The following is a 24,185-nucleotide window of genomic DNA, read 5'->3' on the forward strand; positions in this document are numbered from 1 at the left end:
TGCCTGAGTGTTTGGATGGGGCTCATTTGACCACAGGATAAGAATATGAACAAGAATCTCTTTAGAGGAAATGTGGTTTGGAAATATACAGCGAAATGTGAAGTCATCTTCCTTGTTCCTGCCCACCCCTCCCCTTCTCTTTACCATTAATATTGCATCCCTCATCTTTTTAAATCTACTGCAAAGTGGCTCAAATGGCAGCAGATACATCAGTACTGAAATGCTGTTTTACTCCATGGGCCTGAACGTGCCGAGAATGATGACAGTGACTGAGGCTTTCATGCAGTTAATTTGCAAGTACATCGCCAATCTTGCCTGGGCGCCTTCAGCCTCTGGGCCCTACATCACTGAGAAAAATGCTTTCCTACAAATGACTCATCTCCTTTAGGTCAGTGCCCCAGTCCTTTTGCTGTAGCTTCAAACAATTTCAGAGGAGCGGATCTTTTGTATCTCAATCTTAGGCATGGGCTCTACAGTAAAAGAAGTGCAGTAGTTAGCTGCCCAGAAAATATCAGTATTCTTAGAATGCGTGGCTTTAAAAAAAAAATTAATAAAGGGTTGTGAAAGGTTAAGTTTTCCTTCAATGAGTATTAGGTCCTATTTAAAATAAAACCTGCTGGTTATTACTATTACGTGTATCATTTTGTCTCCTTCAGAAAATGTACATTGTTGATCCTGAAAGTTTAGTTTCAAAGTATTATGTCCTATAAGGCTTTTCAACCTTTGATTTTTTTTTTTCCCTTTGATTCACTTATACTAATCCTCCTCACCTCCCCCAGGAAATATAGACAGCTAAGGGATAATTTAGGGAAAAAAAGGACAATTGGGGAGCCTGAGTGGCTCAGTCAGTTAAGCATCAATTTCAGTTCAGGTCATGATCTCCCAGTCCGTGAGCTCGAACCCCACGTCAGGCTCTGTGCTGACAGCTCAGAGCCTGGAGCCTGCTTCAGATTCTGTGTCTCCCTTTCTCTCTGCCCCTCCCCTGCTCACTCTCTTGTCTGTCTCTCTCTTTCTCAAAATAAATAAAAATATTTTAAAAATAAAAAGAAAGAAAAAACAGACAATTGATAAAATTTCTGCTCATAAAGTCATACAAATATGAACTCTGCTTGTTTCATAGCTGCGGAAACCAGTGACACTGATTATTCTTAGGCACCAAAAAGACATTTGACTCCTCCCGAGTCTTAAGATGGGAACCCCTTCAACTTTCTATAATTGTGGCTACAATTTATCTGCATCTATAGCCAAGCTTCTTTCTTCCCTTCTGCTTAAAATAAAACAATAATAATAATAAAATAAATAATTTTTTAAAGCGCCCTTTGGCCAGTCAAGGGGCCAACACTTCTTCTTCGACCTCTCCCTCACTACTGCTTCCCATCACTATGCTAACATGATAAACTTACACTATTTAAAGGAAAAAACTTTTTTTTTTTTTTTTAACTGAGCCTGGGTGGCTCAGTTGGCTAAGTGTCCAACTTTGGCTCAGGTCATGATCTCACGGTTCATGGGTTCGAGCCCTGCATAGGCTCTGTGCTGACAGCTCAGATTCTGGGTCTCCCTCTCTCTCTACCCCTCCCCTGCTCATGCCCTGTCTCTGTCTCTCTGTCTCTCTGTCTCTCTCTCTCTCTCAAAAATAAATAAACATTAAAAAAATTTAATAAATAAAATAAAACCAGCAATAAAAGGAACTACTTTCTCCCTTCACTTTCTTCTATTCTTCTCTCTGGACAATCTCGTCTACCGAGTTTCAAACCCTACAACTGCAACATTACATCTTCAGCACAACCTCTCTTCCTGCACCAGCTCTCCTATTGTTACCTCTATCTGCACATCCCAAGAGACATCTCACACTTGTCCAAAACCATATTGTGACCTTTGTCGCACTACAATTCCTCCCACAGTCGCCATCTCAGGAAATGATGCCATATTCAAGCTAGGGGCCTGAAAAGGTTGTTTGTTTTGTGGGGTTTTTGTTTGTTGGTTTTTGTTTGTTTGTTTGTTTGTTTGCCACAGCCCTCTCTTTAAGCCTTCCACCCTCAAATTCTCACCTTGTCCTGTGAACTTAGTTCAAACCAGTGCAGTCTCTCCATCTCTACTGCAAAAAAAGGAGCCCCAGCTAACAATACTTCCTGATCAATATTTCTTCAATAGCCTCTGGAACAGATGTTGTGTGGAGGGGTTTCATCATTGCCTTATCACTGCAAACGGGGACCCAAAGATGAAAACTTGAGGGTGTAAAGTACTCCTATGATAGAAGGGCCACAAATAATTGAGGGCCAGACAGCCCCTCCAGTTATTTAGTGACATCTGAACTGATTCTGCCACACCCAAACATTATCCTTATCCTTGTAAGCAAAAGACTAGGGAAGAGGAAGAGAGTCCTTCATAGAGAGCAACCTTTAGGGAAGTAGTGTGGCTTTTTCCTCCTCCTTACCAGAGGAGAAAAAAGGATTCTTCTTGCCCTACTCCAAAATAAGGTGATGGGTCCAAGAAAATAAAATCACTCAAAGACATGAGGGATGTCAGCAAGAAGAGAAGTACATAAGTCTGAGTTCAACCACAACAGAAGAGCAGGAAACAATCTAATCAGTTTAATGAAGGAAAATGGTTGCAGGGAATTAACAGTTTATGGAATCACTTCTAGGACTGGTGGGAGGACTGCAGGGTATGTCCATGAAACCTCACTGCTTCTGGGAGCCACACCACCAAGACAGTTGCTGCTCCTACAACAGCCAAGAAGCTGTATGAATTGGAAGCTATGCTACAACTGCCAATTCCACTAACACACTGCTTCTTCTACGACCCCCATAAGCAAGAATGACGTTTGGAAGTCTACCTCTCTTTTCCACTTGACCCCATCCCCATAGTAGTTGATTAATAAACATAGCATAAGCATGTTTATGTTTTTGTAAGAATACATGTGCATATGTAAATTTAAGGACAAAGTTCTATAAAAGGTTATAGCTAATGACTATATACTTTGAGAATGATGTCAACAAGATGGCTGAATAGGAAGTCCCTCGCTCATATTCCCCCATGGCCTCCATGGATAAAAGTGAATTTATGGGAGCCCTGGTTTCCAGACAGGAGGTTACAAGACCCCACAGGAGCACACAACCAAGGAGGACAATTTTGAGAAGGCAGATCCATGTCTAGGTGGCGGGCTCACCAACTGCGATCCCAATTTCAGACTCAGAAACAGTCCCAGGCCCATGCAGACTGTTTGGGCTTCATCCCGTCAGCAGTACCATCTGTCTGTTTCAGACCCTGAAACAGTCCTTTGATTCAGTTTTAGTTCCTCACAGCTGCAGTCTGAAGTTAGTCCGACCTGCCCGGGGACCCTCCCAGTGGCCTGGTAGGAACTCTCCCAGGGATCTGGCAGGAGTCCCATTATCCACACACCTGGTAGCAGACCTGCTATTTGAGAGGTTTTCTGGGAATAGGAAAAATACAGTTGTTTAGAAGTATTTGGTAGCTTTTCAGGATCCATAAGCTCTATGAACAGTATAATTTTGGTGAAAAAAAAAAGTAAATTCAAACTTCTTCCCTCCATCTCTAAGCTCATTTGCTCATAAGCACAGCTTATTTTTGTCCAGATTTTGTGTAGGCATAATGGTATCCTTGTCCTTGCATATTTTTGACATTCAGGATTATACTAGTGTTGATCTAGAAATAGCTCTTATACAATGCACTTGTAACCCACACTGGGCCCTTGGAGTATGTAAGGAAAATAAGGAAGAATCTCTGCCTTCAATGAGTTTGAATTAAAAAAGAAAATAAAATAGACAATGATAAAACAGAAATATTATAAATAAGAAAGGACTTTGAAGAAAGGGGTCATTTCAAAGGTTGAGTTGATAAGTTAAATGATGCAGTTCTCGGGGAACTTTAAACTTTAAAACTTTAAATTTGGGGTTTAAAAAATACATAAGTATTTTTAACAACAAAAAAAAAATACATTCACATGTTTAGAAACTCCAATGGTACAGAAGGGCTTTTACCAAAAGAAGCAGTCCCCAATCATATTCTTTGTACCCCTTCTCATTCCTCCAGGAAAACAATTTTTAGCTCATTTCATCTTTCTGTCCTTAGTTCTGCTGGTGATTACTTCCAAATGTCTAATAGTATACATACGTATTTTTCTCAATTTTTTTTTCTGGTTTTCTGTGTAAAGTACTCTCATAGCCCTCTGTTAGATTGATTCCTACATATTGGATATTTGTGATACGCTTGTTACGTATATAAAAAAAAAACATATATATATATAACAAGTGTTAGGGTTGATGGGGGGGGGTGGGAGGGAGGGGAAGGTGGGTGATGGGGATTAAGGAAGGCACCTTTTGGGATGAGCACTGGGTGTTGTATGGAAACCAATTTGACAATAAACTTCATATACTGAAAAAAATTAAATAAATAAAAATAAAAAGTAAAAAAACAAGTGTTGTAAACACATAAAAAATTCTAAATTTTTAATTTTTAATGTCAACAAAATTTATTATATAATTTGTTACTATTTATTCTTATATAATTTTATATAGTCAATGTTAATTTCAATTTATCTACACATTAATACTTTCACAGCTTTTCATTTTTCCCCATATCTCTAAATTATCTACCCATTTCACAAGAAACACTCTTTAGATTTTTCTTTGATAATGATCCATTGATGACATAGTTTCTGTTTTGTTCTTGTTTAAATGTCTTCACTTCACCTTAAAGTAGATAATGCTAGATTGGCGGTTACTTTATTTCTGCACTACAAAAATGTTACTGCATTTCCTTATGGCATTCATTGTTTCAGATTTTGAGAAGTAAGCTATCAGTTACATTGTCACTTTTGTGGAAGAAATATGAATCCCCTCCTCAGCTCCCCAGTCCCTGGCTGCTTTTGATATTTTCCTTTCCTCTGCTGCCAGCTCTTCTATTTTCATGTGCTAAATGTAGAATTGCTTTAATTACCTGGTTGGTGTTTTGGAGGGCCTCATGATCTGCAATTTCAGACATGCATCCTTTTTAGAAGATTCCCAGCTCTTATCTCTTCAAATATTGCGTCCACCTCATTTTGTGCTGTCTTCCCCTTTTTGGATATTTTCACTATATCCGCTACATTTTTTACTCTTTATGCATTTTCCATCTTTTTGTCTATTAGTGTTTCATTCTGATTCTTTTCTTCTGATGTATTTTCTGGTTCATTATGTCTTATCCCTGCTGAGAATACAATCCAGTGGGTTTATAGCTTTAGTTACTATGTTTTGAAATTCTAGACATTTTATTGGTTTTGTTTTCATATTTTTGTGGTTCTTTATACTTTCTAGTATCTGCCAAATTTCTCAAGATTGTCTTTATTTCCTCATAATAAACATGCTAATTTTAGAACTTGTGTCTTAATTTCCATATCCGGAGTCCCTATGAATCTGTTTCTATTGTCTGTTATTTCCCTGTTGTTCTCCTTCATATTATTCTCATATTATCTGAAATTTTTATAGTTTGCTAGATACTTAATTTGAAAAAACAGCTACAACAAATGTATTGCTGAAAACCATATTAACAGCATAGAATAAAGAATTACAATAATCCTAATGAATTATAAAAATGCAGTTGAAGAAAATGTGCATATTAAGATCAGGCAAAATGATCAAACATAAGCAAACATGAGACCCTTGAAGAAAAGAATCCCCAAAAGAGAAAAACAAGTTAAACAAATAACACAGAAAATCAAGGAAGATCTGAATCTACAGATCAAAAGAGTAAACTATGTTTAATGAAACTGTGATACAGAACAACCAACTCTCCAGGAAAAAAAAGTCCTAGTGATTAAACTTTTAGAATGAAGAATACTGCAGAGAGAGAAAACAAACTATTTGTAAGGGGAGTAAATGCCAGAGAGTCTCAGGCTTCTCCATTGCAAAATGAGATGGTATTTATATTTATATTTGAAGGAGGGTGAAAATCATAATTATAAACAAAAATGAGAGTTTTAAATTGAAAGGAATCAAAGAGTATAGAACCAATAGCCCTCTTTAAAAATAAAAAACAAAAACAAAAACAAAAACTACTCAATTATAAGCCCAACCAACTAAGATATTAATCATTACAAATACCCCAGGAATGCTATTTATTTAACAAATCTGCTGTGCTAGAACTATCCTTGGGAGTTGAAAATTTAGTGGTAAACAATATATACACTATGGAACTTTGGTCATAAGTGATGAAACTATGGAAAAGGGGAACTAATTGTAAACAACCGTAGATATTGTGTTGCACATTAGAAGTGTAAATACTCTTAGGGTGTATTTAATTTAATTTTAATTAAATTTTAATTTAAAAATTAAAAAATTTTTAAAAATAAAATAAATGTAAATATTCTAAACTAACAATGTAAAACTGTAAGTAAAAATTGTCAGCGGGTTGTGGCAAGGAAGTGGGAAAAATTTTTTAACTATTAATCCTTCATATTCCATATCAAGAAGTCATCAGTTCATACTCTGTAAAACTGGAATATGATGACTCCAGGTTCTTAATGATTTTCATATTAAATTTTCTGAATTTTTGAGTCCAATATACCTCTGAAGTTCAACAATTTCTTTATTATATTTAAATATGTTTTTCTTCTGTTAATTCAAGCAAAATTAAATGTAATAATTTTAATATTAAAAACATGATGTATAGCAGAATCCCAGTCTCTTAAAAATGTCTATTTATCTGCATAACCCTTTTATCAGTTTATATAAACAGAGACATATTTGGCTTATTTTTAGGAAATATTAATACTAGTTATTTCTAAATATGAGATTTTTTTCTTTATATGTTGCTTTCAAATTTTCTACATTTCTTGATTTTTTTACAATGAGCATGTGCCATCTCTATAAAATGTGCAGAATTCATAGTTTAAAATTTTTAACATTTAAAAAAATTTACATCTGGAAATCCATTCAACTTTATTCCTCTCCTGTTTGTTCAACATCTCTGGTATCCGCCCCCCCCCCTTCATTATCTGCATATGTTAATAAGCAGTAAACTGGTAAGATATCTGAGGTTAGAGTGGAAATAGAGCATGATTAACTTATAAAATGAATACACTTTTCTTTTTTGAGTAATTAACAGTTCAGATTACTTGGGCCTAGTACAATAAATTCTATGATTCTCAAAAGTACCATGCTCTTTCCCACACAGGGTGAACAAAAAACCTGGTTATTAGTAACAAGTACCATAAACACCTAAACATCTAATTTTTTTAAAGCTTATAATCCCAGTCTTATAGTAAAATGATGATACTGGGGACACTTAGCATCTCTGGTCAAAGATTATTTCTGAGGATTCATTTAACCTGGGAGAAGAGAAAGGATTATTTCTTCCTAGAGCAATGACTTGGTTCCCAAATTTGTTAATACAATACCATCACCTGGGGAGTTTAAAGACTACTGAAGATGAAGCACCAGTTTTAAAGAGTCCTCTGTAACTGGTCTTGCACTTTAGGATTTGTATCAGCTCCTGGGTGATTCGAATGTACAGCCGAGATAGAGAACCACTGTCCTAGAGGAAGCAGATGTTTAATGGCCTGCCTCAGGACCAACTACATCTGAAAAGCAATTTAAAGCTTGATCACTTTCCTGGATCAATGTAGGCTTCATGCAGAAGGATTTTGCTTTTAAGAGTCAATCCATCTTCAAGGCAACAACTTGTGTTAGCCAAATAACTATCTGATGGAGAATAGCCGTAAAACTGATGGAACTTGGTGGCATTCCAGTTCTACTGGAAATTACTGATGATGATAATATGGATAAGTATAGTTACACTTTCTTTTTAAAAATTCATTTAAATATGCCAAAGTAATGAATAAGAACAACTTTAAGTTCCAGACTATCTTGGCAGTGCAAGGTAAGCTATCACAAATCCTTGATCAAGTATCACTTTTAAATATCTGAGAGATTGGGGCGCCTGGGTGGCGCAGTCGGTTAAGCGTCCGACTTCAGCCAGGTCACGATCTCGCGGTCCGTGAGTTCGAGCCCCGCGTCGGGCTCTGGGCTGATGGCTCAGAGCCTGGAGCCTGTTTCCGATTCTGTGTCTCCCTCTCTCTCTGCCCATCCCCCGTTCATGCTCTGTCTCTCTCTGTCCCAAAAATAAATAAACGTTGAAAATAAATAAATAAATAAATAAATAAATAAATAAATAAATATCTGAGAGATTGGGTGTCATCCCCAGAATTTCATTTCTTTAGTTAAGTACCTACCAAAACTGTCCATAAAGATTCCCTGATCCGTGCTCTATAAATAGATTTTTCATCCAATAATGTGATTATGGTCACAAAAAGTTATCATTGGGATATTTTTAAAAGAAAGAAGACCATATGCATGATGTAAGGGGAAGCTTAAAAACACAGGAAGCCTAAAATAATCCAGTCACGAATTCAGGACTTTGTTGAATAAAGTTCTTTGTATCATGGCCATTCCATATCATTTTACAATTTTGAAAACATCAGTGCCATCCGTTGTTTTTTGTTTGTTTCTTTTTTTATTATTTATTTATTTATTTATTTGAGAGAGAGAGAACAGGACAGGGGCAGAGGGAGAGGGAGACAGAGAATCCCAAGCAGGCTTTGCACTGTCAGTGCAGAGCCCAACATGTGGTTTGAACTCACGAACGATGAGATCAGGACCTGATCTGAAACCAAGAGTCAGACGCTTAATCGACCAAGTCCCCCAGGTGCCCCCAGTGCCATCCATTGTAATGAATTGTGGATTTTAATTTTAACTTTAATGTGCTGATAATTTAATCAATCATGCTGACCCTTCAAAGTGAGGAAGGTATTTCCTCGACAGGGCTGACACTGAACTAGGACACACTGCTCTTACTGCACTAGTAATTCATGTTGGCATTTGCTCTGAAGTCCTATGTCACACCAGGTAACCATTTTTATTGAACACAGGACCGGTGGTATGCAGGTAAAGCAGCAGTCCAGTGGGGGAAGAGACTGCTTTGTACCTGTAGTGGCTAAATGGTGGGCCCCCAAAGTCCATGTCCTAATCCCCAGAACCTGTATTATTACCTTATATTGCAAAAGAATGAATGTTACTATACGTGGCAAATGAAGTAATTGAGAATCTTAATGGGGCACTGACTTGGTGGCTCAGTAGGTTGCGCATCTGACTGTTGATTTTGGCTCAGATCATGATTCCATGGTCTCAGGTCATGATCAAGCCCTGTGCCGGGCTCTGAGCTAGGTGTAGAGCCTCCTAAAGATTCTCTTTCTCCCTCTCTCTCTGCTTCTCCCCTGCTTGAGCACACATGCATGTGATCTCTCTCTCTCTCTCGCTCGCTCACTCTCTCACTTTCTCTCTCAAAAAAAAAAAAAGAGAATCTTAAGAGGAGGAGCTTGTCCTGGATATACCTTGGATTAGCTGGGTTGTCCCTAAACATAGCCCCATGTACCCTTATAAGAGAGAGGCAGTGGGAGGTAATGGGACCACAGAGGCAGAGATCAGAATGCTGTGGCCACAGGTCAAGGAAAACCTGGAGCCACCAGAAGCTGGAAGAGGCAAGCAACAGATTCTCCCCTAGAGCCTTCAGAGGGAGCACGACCCTACCAACACCTTGACTACAGAACCCTGTCACAGCAGCCACAAGAAATAAATACAGTATCATTTGGTGACTTCTCTGGTGTAAATAATCTCACCATGGCTGATTCTCAGCTACCAATCTATAGTCACTGACCAGTGTTAGAAAGAGATGCATACAGTTGATAGCTCTGAGCCACCACGAGCTCAGTTCCAGCCCACTGACCCTAAACATAGGTTCATCCTTTCAATTCCCTTCTAATTTCTTACTGGGCTCTCATTTCATTTCTTTCTGCCAGAGACAATGAAATAAGGTATCCTGCGCAAGCCTTCAAGTGGAAGTCGCCCCAAAAAACACAACAAAAATGGCTAAAAATTCACTCAAGTTAGTAAACCAGAAGATAAACTGAAACCAATGCATTCTATTGATAAATTTAAATGTCATTATAACACAAAAGGTATAAGCTACAAACCCATATGCTCTACAGTTCTGCCTCCATTGAGTAACTGGTGGCCATCAGCTAACCACTGAGTTCATTTTCTCACCTGCGTGCAAGGTATTTCTATACTGCTACAAGTGCTCAAAAAAAGAATTGTTTCACTATCACCTTCATCACTGGTGAGGGTAATGAGAGGAGTAAGAGCAAAGATTAGCGATAATGGTAATAATAGCAATAGCAGTTGTGTTAAAGTGTGTAAAGATCATTTTATTCATTTGCTGTGATAAAGAAGAACAGTAAAGTCAAGAGCAGAGACCAGTTACTAATGAGCTATGCAAAAGTAATTGCCATCTGCCGGGGATCTGAATTTTGGAAGGAAGAGCAAGAAGAGGTGAGAGAAAGGGCAGTATGGCAATGAAGGTCCACAGAGGAAAAGAAGAGAGCTTTCAGCAGTTACCCTGGGGGACTGTGTGGAGGGAGATGTAAAAAGAGAATTGGTGGAGGCTGAGCCATGTGGTTTGCTGTGCTGCTCCCACAGTGGAGGGGAAGGTACAGAGATGGGTTCCCCGTCACTAAACTTACCAAACTAATGTTTGGGAGATGAGCTAACAGATGGAAATAGATTTCAAGATAGTCAAGAATTATTTGGGTTATATACTGCCCCTTTTATTATTAGCTAGGCTGATAGAAGACTTGAGCAATTATTTGGGGATCTTATCAATGAAAACAACTAATTAGTCTTTTTCACTCCATAAAAGAGCCATTAACTAACTTCCCCAAACATCTCAACTTAGACACCTTTTTCAACATGTAGTAAAAGTGAGGATGAAGGTAAATTTTCCCTAAATCTCTTCAATTTTCATAACCCCAAAGTTTCAATGTGCTCTGTTTGCCTGCCCAATGACAACAAAGAAAATAAAGCTGCCTGTTGACATTGAGTCTGGTTTGGCTGTTTGAACCCTCTACCTTCCCCCTTGGCCAGAAGGCAAGCAGGTAGAAACAATATTCTCAGAGCAGTAACTATTGCTGGTAGATAACAGAGGGCCTCAACTGAAATTTAGCATGTTCCAAAAAAGCATACCTCTCACTGCTCATTCAGATTTGTAATTTCTTCTGCAAAGTGCATCAAGCCAATAAAATAATGTAAATTTGAGACCAAAATTGCAGAAATTAAATAGGTAATGCTATATTTAACATTTGTCCTCACTTCCCACCTTTCAGTCCCCCGTACAAGGGACTTCCCTCAGATATGGCTGTACAGGCTAATTGAACAAAGTCGAATTGAACAAAGATCATGATCAGACTTTTCTCTGCAAAAGAATGGTAATAGGAAACATCTTTGGCATCTTTTTTGTGCATAATTCTCATGTAGTACTTATCTTCATTCTAATTTCCATTCCCAAAATCTGTTGTTAATACCACCAGACAAGGAGGTGCCTGGGTGGCTCAGTCAGTTAAGCATCCGATGGTGGCTCAGGTCATGATATCACTCGCGGTTCACAAGTTCGAGCCCCACATCGGGCTCTGTGCTGACAGCTCAGAGCCTGGAGCCTGCTTTGGATTCTGTGTCTCCCTCTCTCTCTGCACCTCCCTTACTCACACTCTGTCTCTTTCTCCTTCAAAAATAAATAAACATTAAAATAAATCAATAGAACGGAGCCAAGATGATGGAACAGCATAGAAGTCTTTTGAGTGTCTCGCATCCATGAAATACAGCCAGACCAACACTAAACCATTCTACACACCTAGAAAACTGATTGAAGGATTAACACAACAATCTGCACAACCTGAACCACAGAATTCAGCAAGTACATGGCGCAGAGAGGAGAACTTGGAGAGTGGGAAAGGAGGTGCTTTTGTGAGCAGAGAGAGAATGGAGACTGGTGGGGGGGAGAATACGGGAAAAGCACCCCTCCCCAAAAGCAGCTGGAGAGAAAGTGGAAAATTGGAAACAGCTGCAGGGACTAAACTAAAAAGGGAGAAAGGAGAAAGGACAGGGTTTAAATTGTATTAAGACTGTAAACAAAGGGAGTGCAGTCTGCAACTCCATAGCTCGATACCTGGCAGTGCTCTGGTGGGAAGGGCGAATCCCCAGGAACAGAGTGGGGTCCGGGAGGTCCTCAGGCCACACGGGGAAAAGCAGTTCCACTGCTGGAAGGACATTTGGTAGAGACTGTTGAAGCCACCTGGTCCCAGCAGACCCCAGAAGGCAGCCACATTCGCTGGTGCTGGGGCAAGGTTGTTGAAGGTGAAGCGTGGTGCCAGATGTGTGTTGCGATTTTCCATAATCCCTGAAACGCTGCTGCTACACTATCTCGCAAACTTTTTCTGGGGCGGCTGGCACCTGGCCATAGTCTCAGGGCAGCAGCAGGGTCCAGCAAGTGTTCCTGGGTATGGCCGACATTCAGCCATTGCTCAGTGAGACCCTCCTACAGAGGGGCTGAATGGGTCAAAGTTGCAGTCCTTCAGAAGTAAGGGGCTGGAGAAAACAGCCGCTTCTGAGACAAAACTCGGGAGAGAAGTACTGCCTGGGGCCTGGTCACGGGCAGTGAAAAACCAGGTAGTGGATGAAAGCTGAAGATGGAGGATGGGTGCACGTTTGCTGATCGGGGAGAACAGAGTTCTGATACTAGAGACTGGGTAGCTGGCTGGCGCCATTTTCACTGCTCCCACGCATGCACATACGCACCTACGAGTGCTTCAACATTCCACCCCAGGAGGCTAGCAGCGCCATCTAGTGGATAATAGAGCCATTACACTAAGCCCCTCCCAACTGGGCCAACCTCGCCTTCAAGAACACAACTCTCACCGCCTGCTTAGTTTATGGACTATAAAGTGCTTCATACTCAGACTTCTAGGGGAAAACGAAGTAATTTCAGTCCTATTTCAATCTGTTAGCAGGTCCATCTATTCAATTTTCTTTTTTTTTTTTTTCTTTTACACTACTTTTCTTTTTCTTGAATACAGGAAGAGAAAAAATTCACTTTTATTTTCAATTTTTATTAAAAATATTCTTTAATTTCTTTACTATATTTTTTCCTTTTGTGAAAATTTTTTCAAATTCTATCTTACTTCTATCATTTTATTTTAGTCTACTACAGTGTATTCACCTTTTCAAATTTTCAAATGATTTCTTTTTTCTTTTTTCTCTTTTTTGTTTTTTTTTCTTTTTCTTGAATACAGAAAGAGAAAAATTCATTTTTATTTTTCATTTTTATTAAAAATATTTATCTTTAATTTTTTCTACTATATCCTTTACTTTTGTGTAATTTTTTTCAAATTCTATTTTACTCCCATCACCTCATTTTAGTCTACTTCAGTGTATTTATTTTTTCAAATTCTCAAAAGATTTCCTTTCCCCCCCTTTTTTTTTCTCTAATCTGTCAAACCACTTTCAACACCCAGACCAAAACACACCTAGGATCTAGCATCATTTATAAGATTTGTGTGTGTGTGTGTTTAATTTTTTAATTTAATATTTTTTATTTTAATTTTTTTAATTTTAATTCTTCTACCTCATTAATTCCTTTTCTGCCTTCAAAATGACAAAACAAAGGAATTTACCCCAAAAGAAAGAGCATGAAGAAACGACAGCCAGGGATTTAACCAACACTGATACAAGCAAGATGTTTGAACAAGAATTTAGAATCAGGATAAGAATACTAGCTGGAGTTGAAAATAGATTAGAATCCCTTTCTGCAGAGATAACAGAAGTAAAAACTAGTCAGAATGAAATTTAAAATGCTATAATTGAGCTGCAATCATGGATGGATGCAGCAGTGGCAAGGATGGATGAGGCAGAACAGAGAATCAGCGATATAGAGGATAAACTTATAGAGAATAATGAACCAGAAAAAAAAGAGGGAGATTAAGGCAAAAGAGCACAATTAAAGAATTAGAAAAATCAGTGACTCATTAAAAAGGAACAGCATCAGAATCATAGGGGTCCCGGAAGAGAGAGAAATAGGGGTAGCAGGGTTTTGTGAGAAAATCATAGCAGGAAACTTCCCTAACCTGAGGAAAGATACAGACATCAAAATCCAGGAAGTACAAAGGACCCCCATTAGATTCAACAAAAACCGACCATCAACAAGGCATATCATGGTCAAATTCACAAAATTCTCAGGCAAGGAGAGAATCACAAAAGCAGCAAGGGAAAAAAAGTCCCTAACCTACAAGGGAAGACAGATCAGGTCTGCACCAGACCTATCCACAGCAACTTAGCAGGCCAAAAAGGAGTGGCAGAATATATTCAATGTGCTGAATCAGAAAAATATGCAGCCAAGAATTCTTTATCCAGAAAGGCTGTCATTCAACATAGAAGGAGAGATAAAAAAAAAGTTACCCAAACAAAAATTAAAGGAGTTTGTGACCACTAACCCTACCCTGCAAGAAATTTTAAGGGGGACTCTCTGAGGGGAGAAAAGATGAAGATATAGATATAGATATAGACATAGATATAGACATAGACATAGATATAAATATAGATATAGACATATATATATATATATATATATATATATATATATATATATACATATATATACACCAAAAGCAACAAAGATTAGAAAGGACCAGACGACACCACCAGAAACTCCAACTCTACAGGCATCATAATGGCAATAAATTCATATCTTTCAGTACTCACTCTAAATGTCAATGGACTCAGTGTTCCAATCAAAAGACATAGGGTAACAGAATGGATAAGAAAACAAGATCCATCTATATGCTGTTTACAAGAGACCCACTTTACACCTAAAGGCACCTTCAGATTGAAAATAAGGGGTTGGAGAACCCTCTATCATGCTAATTGTCAACAAAAGATATCTGGAGTAGCTATACTTATATCAGCCAATCTAGACATTACAATAAAGACTGTATCAAGAGATGCAGAAGGGCATTATATCATAATCAAAGGGTCTCTCCACCAAGAAGACCTAACAATTATAAACATTTATGTGCCAAATGTGAAAGCACACAAATATATAAATCAATTAATCACAAACATAAAGAAACTCATTGATAGTAATACCATGATAGTAGGAGACTTCAAAACCCCACTCACAGCAATGGACAAATCATCTAATCAAAAAAACAATAAGGAAACAATGGCTTTGAATGATACACTGGACCAGATGGACTTAACAGATATATTCAGAACATTTCATCCTAAAGTAGCAGGATATACATTCTTCTCCAGTGCACATGGAACGTTCTCCAGAATAGACCATATACTGGGACATAAATCAGCCCTAAGTAGGTACAAAAAGATCGAGATCATACTGTGCATATTTGCAGACCACAACGCTATGAAACTCGAAATCAACCACAAGAAAAAAATTGGAAAGGTAACAAATACTTGGAGACTGAAGAACATCCTACTAAAGAATGAATGGGCTAACCAAGAAGTTAAAGAGGAAATTAAAAAGTATATGGAAGTCAATGAAAATGATAACACCACAACCCAAAACCTCTGGGATACAACAAAGAAGGTCATAAGAGGAAAGTATATAGCAATCCAGGCCTTCCTAAAGAAGGAAGAAACATCTCAGATATACAATCTAACCTTGCACCTTAAAGAGCTGGAAAAAGAACAGCAAACAAACCCCAAAACCAGCAGAAGACAGGAAATAATAAAGATTAGAGCAGAAATTAATGCTATTGAAACCAAAAAAATAGTAGAACAGATCAATGAAACGAGAAGCTGGTTTTTTGAAAGAATTAAAAAAATTGATAAACCACTAGACCGTTTGATCAAAAAGAAAAAGGAAAGGACCCAAATAAATAAAATCAAGAATGAAAGAGGAAAGATCACAACTAACACAGCAGAAATAAAAACAATAATAAGAGAATATTTTGAGCAATTATGTGCCAATAAAAGGGGCAATCTGGAAGAATGGACAAATTCCTAGAAACAGATACACTACCAATACTGAAACAGGAAAAAATAGAAAATTTGAACAGACCCATAACCAGTAAGGAAATCGAAGTAGTAATCGAAAATCTCCCAAAAAATAAGAGTCCAAGGCCAGATGGCTTTCCAGGGGATTTCTACCAAACATTCAAGGAAGAGTTAACACCTATTCTCTTGAAGCTGTTCCAAAAAATAGAAATGGAAGGAAAACTTCCAAACTCTTTCTATGAAGCCAGCATTACCTTGATTCCAAAACCAGACAGAGACCCAGACACTAAAAAGGAGAACTATAGACCAATTTCCCTGATGAACATGGATGCAAAAATCCTTAACAAGATATTAGCCAACCAGATCCAATAATACATTAAAAAAATTATTCACCACAACCAAGTGGGATTTATACATGGGATGCAGGGCTGGTTCAATATCTGCAAAACAATTAACGTGATTCATCACATCAATAAAAGAAAGGACAAGAACCATATGATCCTCTCAATAGATGCAGAGAAAGCATTTGACAAAATACAACACCCTTTCTTTATAAAAACTCTCAAGAAGGTAGGGATGGAAGGAGCATACCTCGAGATCATAAAAGCCAAATATGAAGGACCCAACGCTAATATCATCCTCAATGGGGAAAAACTGAGACCTCTCCCCCTAAGGTCAGGAACAAGACAGGGATATCCACTCTTGCCACTGTTATTCAACATAGTATTGGAAGTCTTAGCCTCTGCAATCAGACAACACAAAGAAATAAAAGGCATCTAAATCAGTCAGTAGGAGGTCAAACTTTCACTCTTTGCAGTTGACATGATACTCTATATGGAAAACCAAAACAGTCCACCAAAAAACTGCTAGAACTGATCCATGAATTCAGCAAAGTTGCAGGATATTAAATCAATCCACAGAAATTGGTTGCATTCCTATACACCAACAATGAAACAACAGAAAGAGAAATCAAGGAATCAATCCCATTTACAGTTGCACAAAAAAACATAAAATACCTACGAATAAATCTAACCAAAGAAGTGAAAAATCTATACACTGAACACTATAGAAAGCTTGTGAAAGAAATTGAAGAAGACACAAAAAAATGGAAAGAGATTCCATGCTCCTGGGTAGGAAGAACAAATATTGTTTTCAATACTACCCAAAGCAATCTACATATTCAATGCAATACCTATCAAAATAACACCACCATTCTTCACAGAGCTAGAACAAGTAATCCTAAAATTTGTATGGAACCAGAAATGACCCCAAATAGCCAAAGCAATCTTGAAAAAGAAAACCAAAGCAGGAGGCATCACAATCCCAGACTTCAAGCTATACTACAAAACTGTAATCATCAAGACACTATGGTACTGGCACAAGAACAGACACTTAGATCAATGGAATAGAATAGAGAACTCAGAAATGGACCCACAAACGTATGGCCAACTAATCTTTGACAAAGCAGGAAAGAATATCCAATGGAAGAAAGACAGTGTCTTCAAGTGGTGCTGGGAAAACCGGACAGCGACATGCAGAAGAATGAACCTGGACCACTTTCTTACACCATACACAAAAATAAACTCAAAATGGATGAAAGACCTAAATGTAAGACAGGAAGCCATCAAAATCCTCAAAGAGAAAGCAGGCAAAAACCTCTTTGATCTTTGCTGCAGCAACTTCTTACTCAACACGTCTCCAGAGGCAAGGGAAACAAAAGCAAAAATGAACTACTGAGACCTCATCAGAATAAAAAGCATCTGCACAGTGAAGGAAACAACCAGGAAACAATCAGCAAAACTAAAAGGCAACCGACAGAATGGGAGAAGATATTTGCAAATTACATATCAGATAAAGGGTTAGTATCCAAAATTTATAAAGAGCTTATCAAACTCAGCACTCAAAAAACAAATAATCCAGTGAAGAAATGGGCAAAAGACATGAATAGACACTTCTCCAAAGAAGACATCCAGATGGCCAACCGACACATGAAAAAATGCTCAACATCATTCATCATCAGGGAAATATAAATCAAAACCACAATGAGATACCACCTCACACCTGTCAGAATGGCTAACATTAACAACTCAGGAAACAACAGATGTTGGTGAGGATGCGGAGAAAGAGGATCTCTTTTGCATTGTTGGTGGGAACGCAAGCTGGTGCAGCCACTCTGGAAAACTGTATGGAGGTTCCTCAAAAAACTAAAAATAGAACTACCCTACGACCCAGCAATTGCACTACTAGGTATTTATCCACGGGATACAGGTGTGTTTCGAAGGGACACACGCACCCCCATGTTTATAGCAGCACTATCAACAATAGCCAAAGTATGGAAAGAGCCCAAATGCCCATTGATGGATGAATGGATAAAGAAGATGTGGTATATATATACAATGGAATATTACTTGACAATCAAAGGAATGAAATCTTGCCATTTGTAACTACGTGGATGGGACTGAAGGTATTATGCTAAGTGAAATTAGTCAGAAAGACAAAAATCATATGACTTCACTCATATGAGGACTTTAAGAGACAAAACTGATGAACATAAGGGAAGGGAAACAAAAATAATATAAAAATAGGGAGGGGGACAAAACAGAAGAGACCCATAAATATGAAGAATAAACTGAGGGTTGCGGGAGGCATTGTGGGAGGGGGGATGGGCTAAATGGGTAAGGGGCACTAAGGAATCTACTCCTGAAATCATTGTTGCACTATATGCTAACTAATTTGGATGTAAATTTAAAAAAAAATAAAAAATAAAACAAGTTAAATAAAGAAACAAATAAATAAAACCACCAGACAAGGATTTTTAAACAGGATTTGCGATCAACATTTTAGAAATAGAGATTCCTGGGGCGCCTGGGTGGCGCAGTCGGTTAAGCGTCCGACTTCAGCCGGGTCACGATCTCGCGGTCTGTGAGTTCGAGCCCCGTGTCGGGCTCCGGGCTGATGGCTCGGAGCCTGGAGCCTGTTTCCGATTCTGTGTCTCCCTCTCTCTCTGCCCCTCCCCCCGTTCATGCTTTGTCTCTCTCTGTCCCAAAAATAAATAAAAAAACGTTGAAGAAAAAAAAAAAAGAAATAGAGATTCCTATGTTTATCCCCGATCTAATAACCCAATCTCAGGGAATAGTTTATAAAGTTTCCCAGGTGATTCTGCTCCTTACACAGACTTGGGAACCACTGCTGTGGCATATTAACTCTGGTGCCTTGGAAATTCATAGGGCAAGCTTCCCTCCTGGAGTACTTTCTAAGGGCCCACACCATAATGGAGGACTGTAGAGAAATTCCAGATCTTATTTAAAGAGAACTTAAGTTCTCCAGATTACTCTTCTTCATTCTTCTTCAACCTGTCTGTACCTTTTTGTTTAGGGCTGCCTGAGCCTTTTCCATAATGATCTTACAACTACCTTAAACAGATTGCAAGAAGGAGGAGGAGGAAAGAATGAAAACGTACACCCATGAGAAGTATCAAAAAAAAAAAAAAAAACCAAACCCAAAAAGTAGAAACTTTTTTATTATGTAGATCAGACACTTAGAAAATGTATTCTATGTAATCCTCACAACAATAAAGGGGAGGTCTATTATCATCAACCTGATGTTAGCTCTGGGATGAGAAATATTCAGTACATCACAGGGTGATATACCTATTTGAGTTGTAAAAGTAGGAAACGGACCCAGGCACCCTGAATTCAATAACCACTTTGGTGAATGCTTAACCACCAAGCCATGGGACCACGGATTAGGGCAGAGTGGCCAAACAAAGCCCTGTCACTGTTTGGTGTAATCCTGAGGAACAAAAGAAACCACACCATGTTTTTCCCCTGAAGTGGACAGAAAGACTGAGGTCAGAGCATCTTCAAGAATCATGGAAAGGACACGTGAGAGGAAATATTAGGCCCCCTAATCAGCCACTTCTGCCAAATCTCAGGTCTGGAAAACAGGGTACAGCTTTGCTCCCATTTGTCAAAAGACCTTTATTTAAAAAAAAAAAAAAAAACTAGTATTATGGAACCACTGCAGGTACCCTTCGAAGACTAATGTATAACACGATGCATCAGGTGGCTCTGTTTCCAAGGAATCACTGCAGGGGGGTAAAGCTGAGTAGCAATGAGTACCAGTGGACAATCACAGATGTTGTTTCAGAGTCTTCTCTGTGGAGACACTGTGTGCCCATGTGGAGTGCTCAGTACTTCTCCTCTCTGAAGCCCTCTCACAGCTGAATGGACAGTAAATAACATAATGATTCATTAAAAGCAGACACACGAAGAAGACACTCAAAATAATTCTTAGGTGCAGTAGGAGGGAATGGACTTATCCAGGAGGGTAATGGATTACATTTGAAAATGTACGTGAGACCAGTCCTAATTCTAGGAATAGGTAAACATTTCAACTGAGCAAAAGGCTTGTTAAAATATGACTTTGAAAATGTGAGGTTATTAACTTGAAATGTGCTACACAGGTGACCCTTAAACAACATGGGTTGGAACTGCACGAGTCCACTAATATGCAGATTTTTTTTAGAAATACTGTAGAGTACTGTAAATGTATATTTTCTTACTGATGACTTTCTTCATAACATTTTCTTTTCTCTAGATTATTTTATTGTAGTACAGTATATAATACATATAACATACAAAATGTGTGTTACTCATCTGTTTATGTTATTAGTAAGGCTATCAAGAGTAGGCTATTAGTAGTTAAGTTTTGGGGGAGACAAAAGTTATACGTGGATTTTCAACTACATAGGAGTCAGCATGCCTAACCCCCACACTGTTCAAGGGCTGACTGCCTTTGTACCTGCATTTTGTGTGCTGCAAAGCATTTCTTTTCATGTTTAAACACTATTATTAAAACGTATCTTAATTTCCGTAGCCATCGTGCCAGAAATAGTCATGACACAAAAGACATGAATTTTTCATGAACATCACAATTCTTTTTATTTTTTTTTTTAATTTTTTTAATTTTTTTTAAATTTTTTTTCAACGTTTTTTATTTATTTTTGGGACAGAGAGAGACAGAGCATGAACAGGGGAGGGGCAGAGAGAAAGGCAGACAGAGAATCGGAAACAGGCTCCAAGCCATCAGCCCAGAGCCTGACGCGGGGCTCGAACTCCCGGACCGCGAGATCGTGACCTGGCTGAAGTCGGACGCTTAACCGACTGCGCCACCCAGGCGCCCCTCACAATTCTTTTTATTACCATTTCTGTTTCCAACTGCAGAAAAATTCCCCCATTAGATATCCCAGGACACAGATACCCATTCCTTAGAATGCAAAATACAATGTGGCAGAGGTGGTAATGGGAAGGGAAGGGAAGGGAAGGGAAGGTAAGGGAAGGGAAGGGAAGGGAAGGGAAGGGAAGGGAAGGGAAGGGAAGGGAAGGGAAGGGAAGGGATATTCTTTAACCTTTCCCTAACGAATTGCAACATCTGAACATGATGGACGGGTACAATGCATTATCAGATGAAAACAGTAGCCAACCATGAACATGAGGGGTGCAAAATACTATTTTTTGCTGTTTTTACAGGGTCACATTCCAGTCCACAAGGACCCATGTTCCAAAGTCTCAGTCAGCGAAGAAAAAAGCTCCTTTTACTGATACTGTCATCCATAATCACCTCAATACATAATTATACTTAGTGTCCCCTTTCGATCAACCATGAGGAAGAGAAGACACAAAAAGGTGAAAGGGGATAAATTACTTCATCTTTCCACACAACCTAGAAAAGCAGAAGTAACACCAAGTCCCTCAACTTTCCATAGTCCCTTCGTGCCCTTCAATTAGTAATACCAATTTCCCTTGATGAGGAATTTTCTTTAAATCTCTATGCTCTCCACTCAAGTCCCTCTCCACCAAAAAGTTTGTTGCACTGCCCTCTGCTGGAAGATCAACTCACCACTTAGCTTGGCAGGGTTAGGGTCTAGCCATTAGGAATCTCTCCCTCTGCTTTTTCAGTAATAAACTCCGCCTTTTCAGTGTCTACTTCCCTTGTATGTTTACATTTTGCCACATACACACAGCTTGACACAATGATGTTCCACGTGCTCCTACGTCTTGTACATAACTGTACCCCCATAATATCTTGCATATACTAAAATCTGAAATTTTTTTTAGTCAAATTAGATTCACCACCTACATATATAAAAAGGAAAACAGTAAGTTCCCTACTTTCAAAAAGTGAAGCTGAAATTTAAATAGTCTAAGAATAAAATGTTAAACTGAAATCAAGAAAATTACTATTTGAACAGTCTTGCTTAGATGACAAATCTCATATTCCTCTAATTATTAAAAACATACTTTTGTACTATTTCTGTTAAAGGCTCATTTCTTTCCCATTTTGCTATCACACTATAATCCTGACTTTCTCTATGTCAATAAATTCTGTCTGCCTCCATTAAAGCATAATTTACATATCTTGATTTTTACAAACATCTCTTCATATAAATCTGCCTCATAAACAAAAATTACAAAAATCATCGAGTTGCACATTAATACTAATATTTTGCCAAAGTTAGAATATACGTTCAGTGAAAAAAATGTGTGTTCTTTTATTTATCATTCTTTTCCCAAACTACATTATCTGTCAGTGTTAAATTCCCTAATATCAATAGTTTTACCAATGAGTATAGCCAATGAATACACAGCAAATAATCCATAGTGTGAAAAAAGAGAAGTGTGTTGTCCTAATTGATTTAGCACAGCCTTGTCTAACACAATGATGATCTGCGTTTCTGTCAATCCAGTTTTATATCTTTTAGAGAAGCTACAACAAAAGTTTCAAAACCTTTTGCACATTGCACTCTAGCAAAAACCAGTTCACACTGTGAATGTCGTCTCACAGTCTGGAGCTTCCACATGTGGTCTGTGCCACTCCTGCTACCAACTTCTCCACTGCCATTTGCCTTTAGTTACTTTGCATTCTTTCTTTCTGCTTTGCGTTACGTATGTCATTATATATTAAATACTGAACAATTTTGATCTGCAATGCCCCCCAGGTTCAGTGTTCCCCAGCCATCATCACCCTGGTACAAAGATTCCTCACTTATAATATATATTCTGAAAGTAGTATCTTAACAACTCTTCTTACCTCCAGTTTTTATACAGCAAACCTTGCTTCCTACAGCTGTTATTAGTTTAAATATGCCTGAAGAATACATAATACCTAACTTCATATATCATCAAAGTCTATTAGTCAAGCCAGTAAGGGGACATAGGACAGTGACATCCAGAAAAGATCTTAGAATTGAAGGACTTCAGGAAAGATCTTAGAATTGAAGGACTTCTGCCCAGATGGACATTTAGGTCTCCATTTGGCTATCAACACGAAAACCATTCTTCTCTTTACAGAAAAGATGTCAAAACAGGTTCTAGACTTTTCCCTGCACAGATATTCGAGGCTTCAGGAAAAGAAAAAGAAAAGGGCTACAATTCTTTAAGTAGAAGGATGGAGTTCTAGGTGTCTCAATTTAGATTCCTCTGGAAGCCAAGCCTGAGGCAAAGACTTGGATGCAGGTATTTACTTGAGGAGGAGTCTGAGGAAGCAGCGCTGAGGGGGTGCAAAGAGCGGCACAGTTAAGGAGGAAGAGCCAGTACAAGGCTGCGTTATCAAGGTGCTGCCGTGGGCAATGGGGTCTGTTTCTACAAAACCTCAGAGAAGCATAAGAATGTTTTCAGCATTGTTCACCTAGGGCAGGAGTCTGGACCTTGGTGCCTTGGCTACCACTCCGATTGGTCAAAGGCCCTGAGGAATTCAACTCCCCTGCACTTCCTGCCCCGTTTGCAGATGAGAAATGATCCATTTCTCTTAGCTTGGAGAAAGCTCTGAGGCAGAGAACCGGAGTATCTTGTCTAACGTGATCATATCGGACGCGTTAGACCCATATCCCACATGAAATGTAATCATGTGCCTTAAAATGTGAAAAGATGTTTACAATTTTGTTTTCGCAATTACTATCAATTTTGATACTGCAATTCTTGTTTCCTATTTTTAAAGTGATTTTCTTAGTGTCTTAAATATTTTTCAAGGTTTGAAATCTTTTAGCCAAATGGACAAAAAAGCTCTTACACTCTTCAAAAACTGTTCCATAGGAACCAGTGGTTGCAATGACTCTGAACCCTACCCGTTAAACAGTTGCAGATAGGTACTGAGAATTCAAATTCTCTGAAATTGGTACGACAAGCTCTAACACCAGGCAGCAAACATTCCCAGTGTTAACAGGCGTGGAACCAGAGCACCACAGGCAAAGAAGAAAATTATCAGAAAAGCAGAATAACCAAAGCAGAC

The sequence above is a fragment of the Herpailurus yagouaroundi genome, unplaced genomic scaffold (genome assembly GCF_014898765.1).
Source record: "Herpailurus yagouaroundi ecotype Mexico unplaced genomic scaffold, PumYag 28, whole genome shotgun sequence".
In the NCBI taxonomy this organism is placed as follows: Eukaryota; Metazoa; Chordata; class Mammalia; order Carnivora; family Felidae; genus Herpailurus; species Herpailurus yagouaroundi.